Genomic DNA, 14,489 nt, shown 5'->3' with positions numbered 1-14,489 from the left:
TCCTACAAAGAACCAAATCTTTGGGCAGAAATTCTACTAGCTGCTGAGAACTAATGTCTCTCTAAAGATGCTTGCTACTTAATTTTTATTTGTATTGTCTATAGTGTGTTTGAGCTGTCGGAAACAGCACATCATACTTTGAAGGGTTACTTTAATTATCATTAAGTTGTGTTTTGTTTTATTTCATTTGAACAGTTCTTTTATAAAACAGCATACCCAGAAGCATAAAATTCACTTAAATTTTGAAATATTTTGTACTTTGAAATTACTGTGCTTTCCCATACACTTTTCCTTTAAACAAACACGTTAATTAATGAAATCTGATTAAATAACTTTCTCCTTGTAATTGGCTTTCTGAAAAAAAATGTTGATTTTTGTGAGGTGTGCAATGGGCGTGTCTGCGCTTTTATGGCTGTACATAGTTTTCAGTTAGAATTGAAGCACATTTACAAAGTGAATCAGTGTAATTTTCTGAATAAATCAAGCAAAATTCTCCTCTGACTCAGGGATCTTCACGTATTAGACTGAAGTACATTTTCAAAACTTGGTATGTAACAATCACCTAAAAACTCCAACTAAATTCACTTACAAATACCTCATATTTTTGAATCGCTCTTACGTTATTCTGCCTCATTCTGGGGGCCTGTGTTCCTTAAACGGATTTTGAAAGTCCACATGCAAACTCATCTCAAGAGCGTCCTCCTTGACTGATGTGTAGGAGATTTGCATATAGTTGGGAACAGTTCTGTTCATCAGCCCACTATAATATGCTAGATGTATAATCTATATTTTGCAAAACCTTATTTCAGTATGTTAAAATATGTGATGTCTGAATGAGTGTCGGTCTGGATTAGAGTTTCTGTGACCTTGGCAAATTGCTTACTCTTCTGTATTTCTTTCTTTTCACAGATGCATTTTGTAGGAGTATTCTGAGGATGAATGTTTGCAAATCATTCTGAAATTGCCAAGTGCCACATACAGTAAGTAATATGTATTTTTATTTTTCCACTCAATTGCACTCATGCTGAATAAATTTGGCATACAGTCATAAAAGAATACATTTCTATTTACAGTTCTTTATATTTGTGGATACTGAGGAAAAATGTATGTAAAAGAGAAAAATTTGAGCTATTTGCTAGTCTCGATTAAGTTGCATAATTTCATGATTTCTGATGACTGATTTTACTTTTGTTCTATGTACATAACTGGCACATACTTTTTATCACTTATTATTTAAGTGAGGCTTTTTCCTTTTAATCATAAGTTGAGAAGCATGTAGAAAAAAATTAGTGGTATTAGCCAGTGTTGCTATGGAAATTTTAAAGAGTAGTATTGAATTAAATATTTGGATTTTCTGAGGATTAAGATTTGCTATGTATCAGGCAGTTTATGTATTTTGTCTTAATTCTCCCCCAAATATGTAAAGATCACTATTCTTATTCCCACTTTATAAATGAGAAAACTAAGATCCAAGATGTTTTAATACCTGCTCAGTATCTATTCAAAGTGAAGTTGTTGGCTTTGATTAGAAACAGGCTTTTCAAAAAATATTACCTTCACCAATAACTTAGAAAAAGTAAAATTAATTTTAGTTAAGAGTCTGAATATTTAAGAATACAAACATTTTCTAATTATTTCTTTGGATTTTTGTTTTGTGTAACCAATATCACAGAAGTGTTACAGATTTTTTTTTTTCCGTATTGTCTGACATGTCATTGCTTCCATTTCAAATAATGCTTCCAAGTCCTCACTTAGATTGCTTTAACTAGCAGGAAATAAGTGAAAATGACTTGATTCTTAAAGGAAGTTTATAAATCGTATAAATTGTTCTTTGATGAAAAGTGTTCAGAATTAGACTTCTGAAGCTCTCTGAAAGTCCTATTTCATAAACTGAAAAAAAACATGAGTGCTCTTATATTATAATTTTAGAATTGAAAGGAACCATAGGATCATAGAGTCCTGGCATCTGTGAGCTCAAATTCCTTGTTTGATAAATTGGGATAATCTGGCATACAATTCAAAATAAAATTTCCAAAAAATGGAACGACAATAATGGCAACATTAATATGTACGTTGTTTTGCAGTATAACTACTTTTTCAAAGAGGTGGCAAAGTGTAGTGTTTTAAGAATTTGACCCTGGATTCAGACCACCTGGTTTTAAATTCTGGGTTTATCACTTATTCAGTGTTTCAGCTGTGTGACTTTGAATAAGTTACTTAATGTCTCTTTAAATGGGGGAAAATTAGGAACTACCTAATTTGTGGTGAGTTTATACATGTAAACCATAGCACAGTTCCAACTGCATAGTTAATGGTCAACAAATGTACATGGTTATTACATTGGGACTAATTCATTTGGATATTTCACTTCAAGTATGTATGTTAATAAGCATCTTAACTTCATGATTATGTCATATAAAATATACAACAAAATTACTCAGTGAATACTGTCAATTGACATGCTCAGAAAGAACCTAAACTTTAGCCTTCTTCATACACAAATCAAGATGCTCTTAGTAGCTACTTTTCCTCCTTTGAACTTTTAGTGAAGAAGCAAACTATTTAGTCAAATGGAATGTATGTCCTGTTCTGTGATGCTTGCAAATCTAGGCCCAAAGCGTGTTTGTGTGTGTTTTGAATGTGAGAGGTAGGGAGTTTTGTGTTTATGGAATCTTAAATGCTTGTTTTGAAGGAGGCCAGGAAAACTTATAGATACAGAATAAAGAAAATTGTTAAAACGATTGTCAAATAATTGGGAAAAATCTCATCCAATGTTTTGTTAAACAATTCATGGAAATTGAGGGGCTATGGGCAAGGAAAAAAAAATCCATATTAAGTATTGATTCTATCCCATGTACCTTACATTCAATATCTCAGTTAATCTAAGCAATAATATAATGAGGTAGGTATGTTATTACCTCCATTCTTCATACAAGGGAAATGCACCACAGAAAGTTTAAATCTATCATTCATGGGAGCAAAGGTTGAAGTTGATCTAATTTTTTAATATAAATATATTTATTTATTCATATTTTCGCTGTGCTGGGTCAACAAAAAGCAAGGGCTTTTCTCTAGTTGCAGCTAGCAGGGGCTACTCTTTAGTTGCAATGCACAGGCTTCTCACTGCAGTGGCTTCTCTTGCTGCAGAGGGGGGACTCTAAGATGCACAGACTTCAGTAGTTGTGACCCACAGGCCCAGTAGTTGTAGCTCCTGGGCTCCTGAGCACAGGGTCAGTAGTTGTGGCCCTGTGACATCTAGGATCTTCCCGGACCAGATATTGAACCCATGTCTCCTGCATTGGCAGGTGGATTCTTTACCACTGATTCACCAGGGTAGCCCTGATCTAATTTATTTTATTGAAGCATAATTGGCATAAACATTATATCTGTTTCAGGTGTACAATATGATTTATATTTGTATATATTGCAAACTGATCACCTCAGTAGGTTTAGTTAACATCTATAGCTATACGTCCCTATAAATTTTTTTTCCTGTGATGAGGACTTTTAAGATTTACTCTCTTAGCAACTTTCAAATATGCTATAATTTTATTAACTATAGTTGCCGTGCTGTACATCACATTCCCATGATTTTTTTATTTTAGAGCTGGATGTTTATACTTTTGATCTCTATCATCTGTTTCTCCCACCCCTCACCTTCTCTTCTGGTAATCACCAATCTGTTCTAAGTATCTATGAACTTGGGTTGTTTGTTTTTAAATTCCACATGTAAATGAGATGATATGGTATTTATCTTTCTCTGCCTGACTTCTTTCACTTAGCATAATACCCTCAAGTTCTGTTCATGCTGTTGCATATGGTAATATCTCATTCTTTTTCATGGCCAAATAGTATTCCACATATATGGAATGTATATATGCATATACGCATATGCATCACATATACACCACATCTTCTCTATCCACTCACTCATCAGTGGACACTTGTGTTATTTTCAGATCTTGACCATTGTAAATAAAGCTGCAGTGATTGTGGGGTTGCATATATCTTTTCAAATTAGCAGTTTCATTTTCTTCTAATAAACACCCTGATATAGGATTGCTGGAGCATGTGGTATTACTATTTATAATTTTTTTTATAATCTTCCATGCTATTTTCCATATCTACATTTTCACCAATAGTGTACATGGGTTTCCTTTTTTTTCAAATTCTTGCCAGCATTTATTACTGCTTGCCTTTTTGATAATAGCCATTCTAATATGTGTGAGGTGATACCACATTGTTGTTTTGATTACCATTTTCCTGATGATTAGTGATGTTGAGTATCCATTCATGTGTTTCTTCACCATCTGTATGTCTTTGAAAAAATGTCTATTTGAATCTTCTATTTTTTTTTAAGAGGTTGATCCAATGCTATAGCTTTTTTTCTTTATCCTCTTAATCCAATATTAAGCACTAAAATTCAGTGACTGGTCTTTCTTTATTTGCATAAAAAACTTACTCTTCAACCTCAGATCATAGATATTAATTCTTTAGTAAATAAGTAGTTGACGATTGAATTTCAACTAAACAAATTACAATTGCCTTATACTAAATGTTGGTAGGACCACTCAGCAACCCAAAACTGCCTTGAAAAAAATGCTGTTTGAGTAAAGAAATCTTGGGGAAAAAAAAGTTTCTTCCCTAAGGCCGTAGAGCTATTTTATGCTTCTGTTAATCTTACTTCTTCGAATTTGAAGTTACTGGCCACACCCTTTTCTTGCAGTTCTTCAGCCACTTGGTACAATGCAGAGAGGTTCAAACTGGAGAGTCCATCTTGACTTAATCCTCCTCCCTATTCGTCATTTTCAGGTGTGTCTGAGCTCAGGCACATCCTTGACAACACACCAGCCACACGGATACTTTCCCTTTCACTCTTTAGTGATCTTCATCTTTTGCCGTTTTAGTCACTTACCAATCCCAGGGCCTTCACACGTCACCTCTTGAAATGAACCATTAGCTATTTTTACTCTAAAAATGAATGAGTCAGGTCTTTGGTTGTTCTCATACTCATCTTGGTTTTGACAGAAGGATTTAGAGAATATGTCTACTTTTGTTTTCCAGAATTGGTCTCTGAAAGACAAAGCTAGTGTTCACATTTAGTATTTTTATTTCATTTAATTCAATAAATACTTGTCACAAGCTACTATAATATGAGAGGAACTGTGTTGGTTACAAGAGTAGGTGCTTGTTCAGTATCAGTTTAGTTGTTCAGTCGTATCTGACTCTTTGCGACCCTATGGACTGCAGCAGGCTAGGCTTCCCTGTCCATCACCAACTCCTGGAGCTTGCTCGAACTCATGTCCATCGAGTTGATAATGCCATCCAACCATCTCATCCTTTGTCGTCCCCTTCTCCTCCTGCCTTCAATCTTTCCCAGCATCAGGGTCTTTTCAAATGAGTCTGTTCTTTGCATCAGATGGTCAAAGTTTTGGAGTTTTAGTATCAGAACTTCCAATGAATATTCAGGACTGATTTCCTTTTGGATTGACTGGTTTGATCTCCTTGCAGTCCAAGAGTCTTCTCCAACACCACAGTTCAAAAGCATCAATTCTTTGGTGCTCAGCTTTCTTTATGGTCCAACTCTCACGTCCATACATGACTAATGGAAAAACCATAGCTTTGAGTAGACAGCCCTTTGTTGGCAAAGTAATGTCTCTGCATTCTAATATGCTGTCTAGGTTGGTCATAGCTTTTCTTCCAAGGTGCAAGCATCTTTTAATTTCATGGCTTCAGGAGGAGACAAAAAATAACTTTCAAGAAAATTCTGTTTGTAATTTGAGGAAATAAGATATACCCAGGCATAAAAAAAGCAAAGGATGTGGTATTAAGGTACAATATCATCAAAATAGTCTAAATTAGTAAAATTAATAAAGTCATTTCAAATAATTTGAGAAATAATCAGAAAGGTTTTATATATGTATATATATATTTAAAATGAAGCATTAGAGGAGATATAAGAAAGGAGATACAATTCTAAACTGCACTGGTTCAAGATTTCACCCTGGAGATTGTTATAGATATTTATGCAGGTGGAAAATACTAACAGAGAAGTCAAGGCAATAGTATATCCAGGATTGGATGTGAAAAGGCATGCTTCACGTTCACTGAATGGCTAATTAATTAGTTTGACAACAGAATAATTTTTTTGTCTTGAACTGAAAACTGATAACACTGGAAAAAGAGGCTGAAGCTTATTGGTAGGAAATACTGATCATCAGAATAAGAAAGTTGAGTCTAATTAGTAGGCAATTGATAAAACAAAGAGAATATTTTGTAAGACCAATCATGTGAACAAAAGTTTCTTATTTGAATATTAATCTGGTGTTCTCTTCACAATGGATTCCAGTTGTAGTCAGAAGAACACTTTGCAGAAATATGTAGCACTTTAAGACGAATGAGATGAGGGTGAGACCAAGGCTGTAGCAGTGGGAATGGAGAGAAAGGAACAGATGTGGGTGAGGTTTTTTTTTTTTTTTAAATTAATAAGAAAGATTTTCATTGTTTTAATCAAAATTACCAAATAGTTTTCATAAAAATGGTTGTTGTTTTATGATAATGGTGTGGGCATTACATTATATTTAGAAAGTGCTTTGCTGTCAATCAATAAATAATTTCATGATTAAAAAATAGTAACAAAATAACATTAGTACTAGTGGCCAAAACAGCAAAAATAGCTTATTAATATACTTCATTGAAGATGTATGGATTTTGCCATGAGCCAGATGCTTTGATAAGCACTGGAAATTGTAAGGGTATGAGCCAGTCCAGGGATCAGTGGGTGAGGTTTTAAAGGACACAGGGTCAGGGAGTAATAATAGGAATTGCGCTTTATAGCATTTGCTGTGTATGAGTCTCTGTTTGGGGCTTCCCCAGTGACTTGGTGGTAAAAAAACCCACCTGCCAGTGCAGGAGACGTAGTTTAATCCCTGAGTCAGGACCATCCCCTAGAGAAGGAAATGGCAACCCGATCCAATATTCTTGCCTGGGAAATCCCATGGACAGAGGAGCCTAGTGAGCGACAGTCCATGGAGTTGCGAAAAATCAGCCATGACTAAAGCAACTGAGCATGTACGTAGCAGGCTCTGTTTTGAATGATTTGTATTTATTATTTAACTTAAACTTCAAACAACCGTGAATGGTAGACACTAATGGCTTCCCCATTTACACAATAGAAACTCAGGCAGCATCTAAGTACATTATCCCAGGTCAGATAACTAGAAAATGGCAAAGCTGGCACTTGAGCCTATCCAGTCAAACTCCACAGGATCTGCAGTTAACCACTCTACATCATTCCTCTAAAAAATAACCAAAATTTCCAGATTGACTGAACTGGAAAGTGACATTACCAACAATCAAAGAAACTGATTTTTTTTTTTTTTTTTTAGTGTTTACCTTTTGTTTAGTTAAATCTTTGGTAGGGAGAAAAATATTCTGACCTTTGGGGAGGATTTTCCCTATGGTGAGTGATGAATCTTATGTACATTTTCACTTCTCTGCTGGGCAACAGGAACAGTGTAATTTATGATATTGTTCAATTATAAATTAGAATAGTAAATATGTCATCTTAATGTGATTTGTCTTCCTTCCTTAACAGAGCTTAAAATGAAACAAGGATGAAGTGCTAAATTAAAGATTTAGTATCTTGGGCCCATGAAAGATCAGTATTTCAGACTTAGTTTACCAATCATACTAAACAATAATTTTGACAAGAGAAAAAACTAACACCCAGCATAGGGAGTATCTCTCTTTTCTATATTGGAGAAGTGGCATAATGCACTACTTAGGAGCACATGGACTCCAGAACCATACTAATGCCTGGCTTCAGATCTTAAAATGAGGCCTTGAACTGTGTACTTGTGTAAACTACATAAGCTTTCTCTGCCTCAGTCTTTGCACCCCTGAAATGTGACACTAATGCCTTTGTAATAAGTAAAGATTAACTAAGATAAGGGCTTCCCTGGTGGCTTAGCTGGTAAAGAATCCGCCTGCAATTTGGGAGACCTGGGTTTGATGCCTGGGTTGAGAAGGCAAAGGCTACCCACTCCAGTATTCTGGCCTGGAGAATTCCATGATGAAAGCGAAAGAGGAGAGTGAAAAAGTTGGCTTAAAGCTCAACATTCAGAAAACTAAGATCATGGCATCTGGTCCCATCACCTCATGGGAAATAGATGAGGAAACAGTGGAGACAGTGTCAGACTTTATTTTTTGGGGCTCCAAAATCACTGCAGATGGTGATTGCAGCCATGAAATTAAAAGACGCTTACTCCTTGGAAGGAGCGTTATGACCAACCTAGATAGCATATTAAAAAGCAGAGACATTACTTTGCCAACAAACGTCTGCCTAGTCAAGGCTATGGTTTTTCCAGTGGTCATGTATGGATGTGAGAGTTGGACTGTGAAGAAAGCTGAGCACCGAAAAGTTGATGCTTTTGAACTGTGGTGTTGGAGAAGACTCTTGAGAATCCCTTGGACTGCAAGGAGATCCAACCAGTCCATCCTAAAGGAGATCAGTCCTGGGTGTTCATTGGAAGGACTGATGCTGAAGCTGAAACCCAATACTTTGGCCACCTCATGTGAAGAGTTGACTCATTGGAAAAGACCCTGATGCTGGGAGGGATTAGGGGCAGGAGGAGAAGGGGACTACAGAGGATGAGATGGCTAGATGGCGTCACCGACTCAATGGATATGCGTTTGAGTAAACTCCGGGAGTTGGTGATGGACAGGCAGGCCTGGCATGCTGCGATTCATGGGGTCACAAAGAGTTGGACACGAATGAGCAACTGAACTGATCTGAACTAAGATAAGGCACTTACGGTGGCTCCTACCAGAGTAAATTCTCAGTAGTTGTTAGTTATATTCATTGAACTTTATCTCATATACAGTTGACCCTTGAACATCATAGGAGGGAAGTAAGATGTGTCCACTCCCATGGAGTTGCAAATCTGCCTTAAAAATAAAGGACATGATAAATGATTCAACTAAAGGCAGGAACTTTAAACATTTTGGATTAACAATCAGGACTCAAACACTAGTTCTTTTAATTTTACGTACTATGATTTCTGATAGAATACAAACTCTTTTCCATACTTAGTTAATTTTAAAATCTATGAAATGAAAATACAAGTACTATATTTATTTTTAAAAGACTATGTAATTTATATATAGTTCAAACCCTTGTTGCTCAAGGCTCAATTGTACATTTTTAATTTATAAACTTTAATTACAGAATTATTGCTACTTTAAATTTTTTTTTGCTGTGAATTTTTATATATTAAGCATACAAAACAATAGCTTTTATAAGCAAAGATCCATGCTTCCATCATACAGATCAAAAGATAAGACATTTTCTGCATTCCAGAAACTGCTTTTTCTGCTCCTGAACATTAACCTGTTTTCCATCAGTTCCCTGACAGATAACAATTTTGTGACTTTTGCAGTAATTATTTCCTTTCTTTGCATGATAGTTTTAAGCTTTCATTGTTGTTGTTCAGTCACTAAGTCACGTCCACCTCTTTTGCAACTCCATGGATTATAGCCTGCCAGACTCCTCTGTCCATGGGATTCTCCAGGCAAGACTACTGGAGCGAGTTGCCATTTCCTTCTCCAAGGGATCTTCCCAACCCAGGGATCAAATCCATGTTTCTTTCACTGGTAGGTGGATTCTTTACCACTGAGCCACCAGCAAAGCCAACCTTTCATTATGGTCCCTAAATAAAGAATTTTAATTGAACATGATTTATGTACATACATACAATATGTAGTCTTTTGTGTTTGGTTTCCTTTCCTGAACGTGTATTTCTAAGTTTTACTAATTTTTTTTTTTTGTGGTTCATTGATTCTCATTGTTACATGGTATTTCACTGTATAAAAATACTCAAAATATAAAAATATTCAGAATGTGCTGTTGATGCACATTTGAGCTGTTTCTAGGTTTGGGAAATTATGAATAATGCTGCTGTGAACATTCTTTTAAATGTTTATTGCTGCATATTTACATACATTTATATTGGATATATATTCTCCAGTGAAATTGCTATTATATTTTATGCAAATTTTTAATTTTAGTAGATATTGCTAGTTTTCCAAAGTAGTTATACTAGCTATACACCAGTCAGTAGTATATGAGAATTATGTTTCATCTTTACCAATACTTGATTTAATCAGTCCTTTTAATTTTAGCCATTCTGATGAAAATATAGTTTACATTTCCTTGTTGAAAAAGGCAGCCATGTGGTTTAATTGCCATATGGTTATAATTGCCTGTAAATTATCTGTCCAGGTGCTTTTGCTTATTTTTCTACTCGTTTCATTTTTTTTTAAAATAGTTATTATGCAGAAATTAAGAACACTGTATAAATTAAATAACTTTTCCTTCTCTGTGACTTGCTTTTTCAATTTCTTAATGGAGTTTTTGATGAGGAAAAGCTTTAAATTTTAATATTGATTATATTTTTACCTCTTTACATTTATATTTTTCCAGTTCAGTTGATTTTCATAAATGGTTTGAAGTAGAAGTGAAATCCTATTTTCCTTCCAAACAGATATCTAGTTGTTACAGAATCATACTGAAAATTCTCTCCTTTGCCTACTACTCTTCATTGCCAATATCATAGATTAAATATCCACATATCTGTGTTTTGGGGAAATTATTCTTTTTAATTGCTCTATTAGTTTCATCTTACTACTTATGACAATATTTTAACTATGGCTATGTTTTAATTATTCTTGTTATCTATTAAAGCACATTCCCTGGCTGACTTATTTGGCATAAAACCCTAAAGCTTCGTTGATGTTGTTGAAATATATGTGGAATATAAGAAAAATGAATACATGAACAAACCAAATCAAAACCAAACACATAGATACAAAGAATAGAGGGGAAGGGAGGGTTTAGGGGAAGGTGATACGTGTAAAGGGGCTCAGGAGTATGGTAACTTATGGAACTAAACTTTTTAGGTGGTGAGCACACTGTTGTATGTACAGTGTGTTCACAAGTCGAAATACAATATTGTACACATGAAACATATAATTTTACATATCAATTAAAAATATCCTCCCATCATATTTTTATTCAAGGAATCTTGACTTTACCATATTTCATATGAATTTTAGAATAATTATGTAAAATATGACAGAAAAGTTAGGGTTTTGGTGGGATTGTATTCAATCTATTATTTAATGAATTCCTGAAGATTCAGCATGATTACAATATGACTTGACTCCTTTAATCTATGAATACATATATAAAGTACATGCTTCATTTATTTAGATCTTTTTGGTTTTCCTCCATCATATTTTCTGCCTTTCTGCATAGAAGTCTTACTCATTGTGGTTAATTTGTTCCTAGAAATTTTATGCAGCTTAATATTATTACGTATTACATATTTTTTAAAACTTAATTTTCTTTCTGCTTTTTATATAAAGAAATGTAACTTTTGTACTGAATTTGCATACAACAAATAGTAAACTCACTTATTACTTCCAATGGGTTTCGAACAGATTCTTTTGGGATTTTCTACATAAAGAATTACACTGTGGTCAAAGATAACAGTATTTAATAGTTGTCAAGTTTTATACTTTTTTCACATCTTATTGAATTGGATAGAATGTTTAGAACAATGCTGAATGAAAATGGAAAGAAAAAGACATTCTGTTGTAATTCTCAAATCAAAGGGAAAACTTTCACCATTTTACTATTAAGAATGATCCTTATTATAGTGTCTTTTGTAAATATCATACACCAGGTTAAGAAGTTTATTTTAATTCTGATTTTGCTGGGATTATTAATAACAACTGAATTTTTCATTTCATCAAATGCTTCCTCTGTATCTACTGAGATCATCAAATGATTTTTCTTGTTTTCTTTGTTCATCTAACCACTTACAATGAAGGATTTTTTTTTAAGACTTCCAATTCCAGCAGTAGTACTGTTGCTTCCTTGTTCCTCTAGGGCCGGAGAATTTTTCTCAGCATTTGTTCTCTACCCTCCTAATGCTTGCAAAGCAGTTGTTGTCATTCAATTGCTCAGTCATGTCTGACTCTTTGCAACCCCGTGGACTGCGGCACACCAGGCTTCCCTGTCCTTTACCGTCTCCCGACGCTTGCTCAAACTCGTGTCCATTGAGTCGGTGATGCCATCCAACCATCTCACCCTCTGTCGTTCTCCTCTTGCTTTCTATCTTTCCTAGCATCAGGGTCTTTTCCAATGAGTAGGCTATTCTCGTCGGGTGGTCAAAGCCTCAGCTTTAGCATCAGTCCTTCCAATGAATATTCAGGGTTGACTTTCTTTAGGATTGACTGGTTTGATTTCCTTGCAGTCCAAGGGACTCTCAAGAGTCTTTCTCCAATACCACAGTTCAAAAAAGCATCATTTTTCAGCCTTCTTTATTGTCCAGCTCGCACATTCATACATGACTACTGGAAAAACCATAGCTTTGACTATACAGGCCTTTGTTGCCAAAGTGATGTTTCTGATTTTTAATACACTGTTGAGGTAGGAAGCCTCTTGTCCCTTCTTGTCCCTCCCTCAGGGGTAGACTGCTGGCTTAAGTTGGTACCATGCTCCTGGTGGGGGTGGGAAGGTTCAAGGATTCTTTATTCCAGTGTTAAGCTTACAATTTCTGTGCATCTGGGCCTTAGCTGTGTGGCTTTTTCAGTATTCCTCCCCATTCCTCTCATGATGTTCACACTCTTACTTGACTCTGGAGTTCTTTGGTGGGGACACGTGTCCTGCTCTTTCCCCAGTGGGAGCAGATCTCTGCTTTGTGTTAGCGTGAGATTCTTGGCCTGAGAGAGTGACCATCCCTCCCCTAGGCCCTGAGGACTTTTGCTTCTACCTCTCTCCCAGAAACTGTGCATCTTTTCCAGGGCCCTCAGGAGGACGAGGGTTTTCTGTCCTAAAAGGTGTTGTATTAGACAATGGAGTGAGGAAGCAGAACTGGTTTTGTGCCTTTGTGATACCAAGGTGCTCTCTCTGGGTTCCTGCCCTAACCTTATCTTTCTGCTGAGCTGCCAGGAAATGCCTTAAAAAGAAAAAAGAGCCTCTGAGTGAGTCTATATCCCTTTGTGTCTGGGGAATCCCCGGGTCCCCAGGTGTCTGTACTGTTCTGTCAGCCCCTTCTGGCCTTTGAGAATTTGTTACCATTTTAGCTATTTGCTTCTTACCCACTTCCAAAATGAGCACATGTCCCTCTCATGAACTGTCAGAGGTGAAATGGTCCCTATGTCCTATCTCTCCTAAGAATGGCTGTTACCCTTTGAAATTTAGTTAATCTCTTTGCTTTGTGACCCCAGGTCTCTGATAAGCTCAGGAAAAGTTATTATTTTATAGCTCATCTGACCTTTTCTCATTGTTAGGATAAGTGTGACATTTTGTTCTGGCCTTTGACCTAAGTGGTAGCAAAACTGCAATTTTTAAAAAATATACATATATATATATATATATTATATATGTGTATATATATATATATATATATTTGTCCCAGCTTTTCAAGTTTTCCAAAGAAAGATGAGTTGTTTTTTTTTTTTTCTCTCTATTCATTACCTAGTCTGCACTTGTCAGAGCTAGAACACTTGAGTCAGTATTATTTTTAGTAGTCTTTACACACAAAATTAATTGTTGCTCTAACATTTCTGTGAGCAATTGAGGCTCAATGGATTTTATATAACATAATTTCATTGCTTTCAACCAGGTAGAGTTCAAGTTTTCTTCTGCATAAAGAAGTCTGGTAACTGGCATGTGCAGCTGGAATTGTACTTTGGTCATTAGGGAATTGTTTCTTTAGTTCTGTTCCAATACTTAAGCAGTATGACCTCATCCTCAAGGATTTTCGAGCAGCTAAGCTGATGCCTGGAGCCTAGCCATCGTATTTGTGTTCTGTGCGGCAATAGTGAACAAACAAAATGCAATGGCAAAGGTCATGCTGCCAGCAGGTTTGTTGCTGTTCAGTCGCTAAGTCATGTTTGACTCTTTGCAACCCCATGGACTGCAGCATGCCAAGCTTCCCTGTCCTCCACTATCTCCTGGAGTTTGCTCAAATTCATGTCCATTAAGTTGGTGATGCTATCTATCCATCTTATCCTCTGTCGCCCCCTTCTCCTTTTGCCTTCATGTTTTCTCAGTATTCGGGTCTTTTTAAATGAGTTGGCTCTTTGCATCAGGTGGCCAAAGGATTGGAGCTTCAGCTTCAGCAACAGTCCTTCCAGTGAATATTCAGGGTTGATTTCCTTTTGGATTGACTGGTTTGACCTCCTTGCTGTCCAAGAGACTCTCAAGTCTTCTCCAGCACCACAATTTGAAAGCATCAATTCAGTGCTCAGCCTTCTTTATGGTCCAACTCTCACATCCATACATGACTACTGGAAAAACCATAGCTTTGACTATATAGACCTTTGTCAGCAAAGTAATGTCTCTGGTTTTTAATATGCTGTCTAGGTTTGTTATCACTTTCCTTCCAAAGAGCAAGTGTCTTTTAATTTCATGGCAG

General features: G+C 35.9%; 1 protein-coding gene across 1 annotated transcript in view; it reads left to right on the top strand.

The window, feature by feature from the left end:
* Nucleotides 1–947: 947 nt before the first annotated feature.
* The window catches only part of GALNT13 (polypeptide N-acetylgalactosaminyltransferase 13), a 557,108-nt gene continuing 543,566 nt past the window's right edge, over nt 948–14,489 (top strand). Inside the window, exon 1 of the mRNA XM_061135076.1 lies at nt 948–980. The gene's annotated coding sequence lies outside the window, so the exon portion shown is untranslated. The remainder of the gene's footprint in view (nt 981–14,489) is intronic.

The sequence above is a fragment of the Dama dama genome, chromosome 33, assembly GCF_033118175.1.
Source record: "Dama dama isolate Ldn47 chromosome 33, ASM3311817v1, whole genome shotgun sequence".
NCBI classification, from domain to species: Eukaryota; Metazoa; Chordata; class Mammalia; order Artiodactyla; family Cervidae; genus Dama; species Dama dama.
The sequence above is the reverse complement of the archived record's forward strand: the minus strand, read 5'-3'. Positions and strand labels throughout refer to the sequence as shown.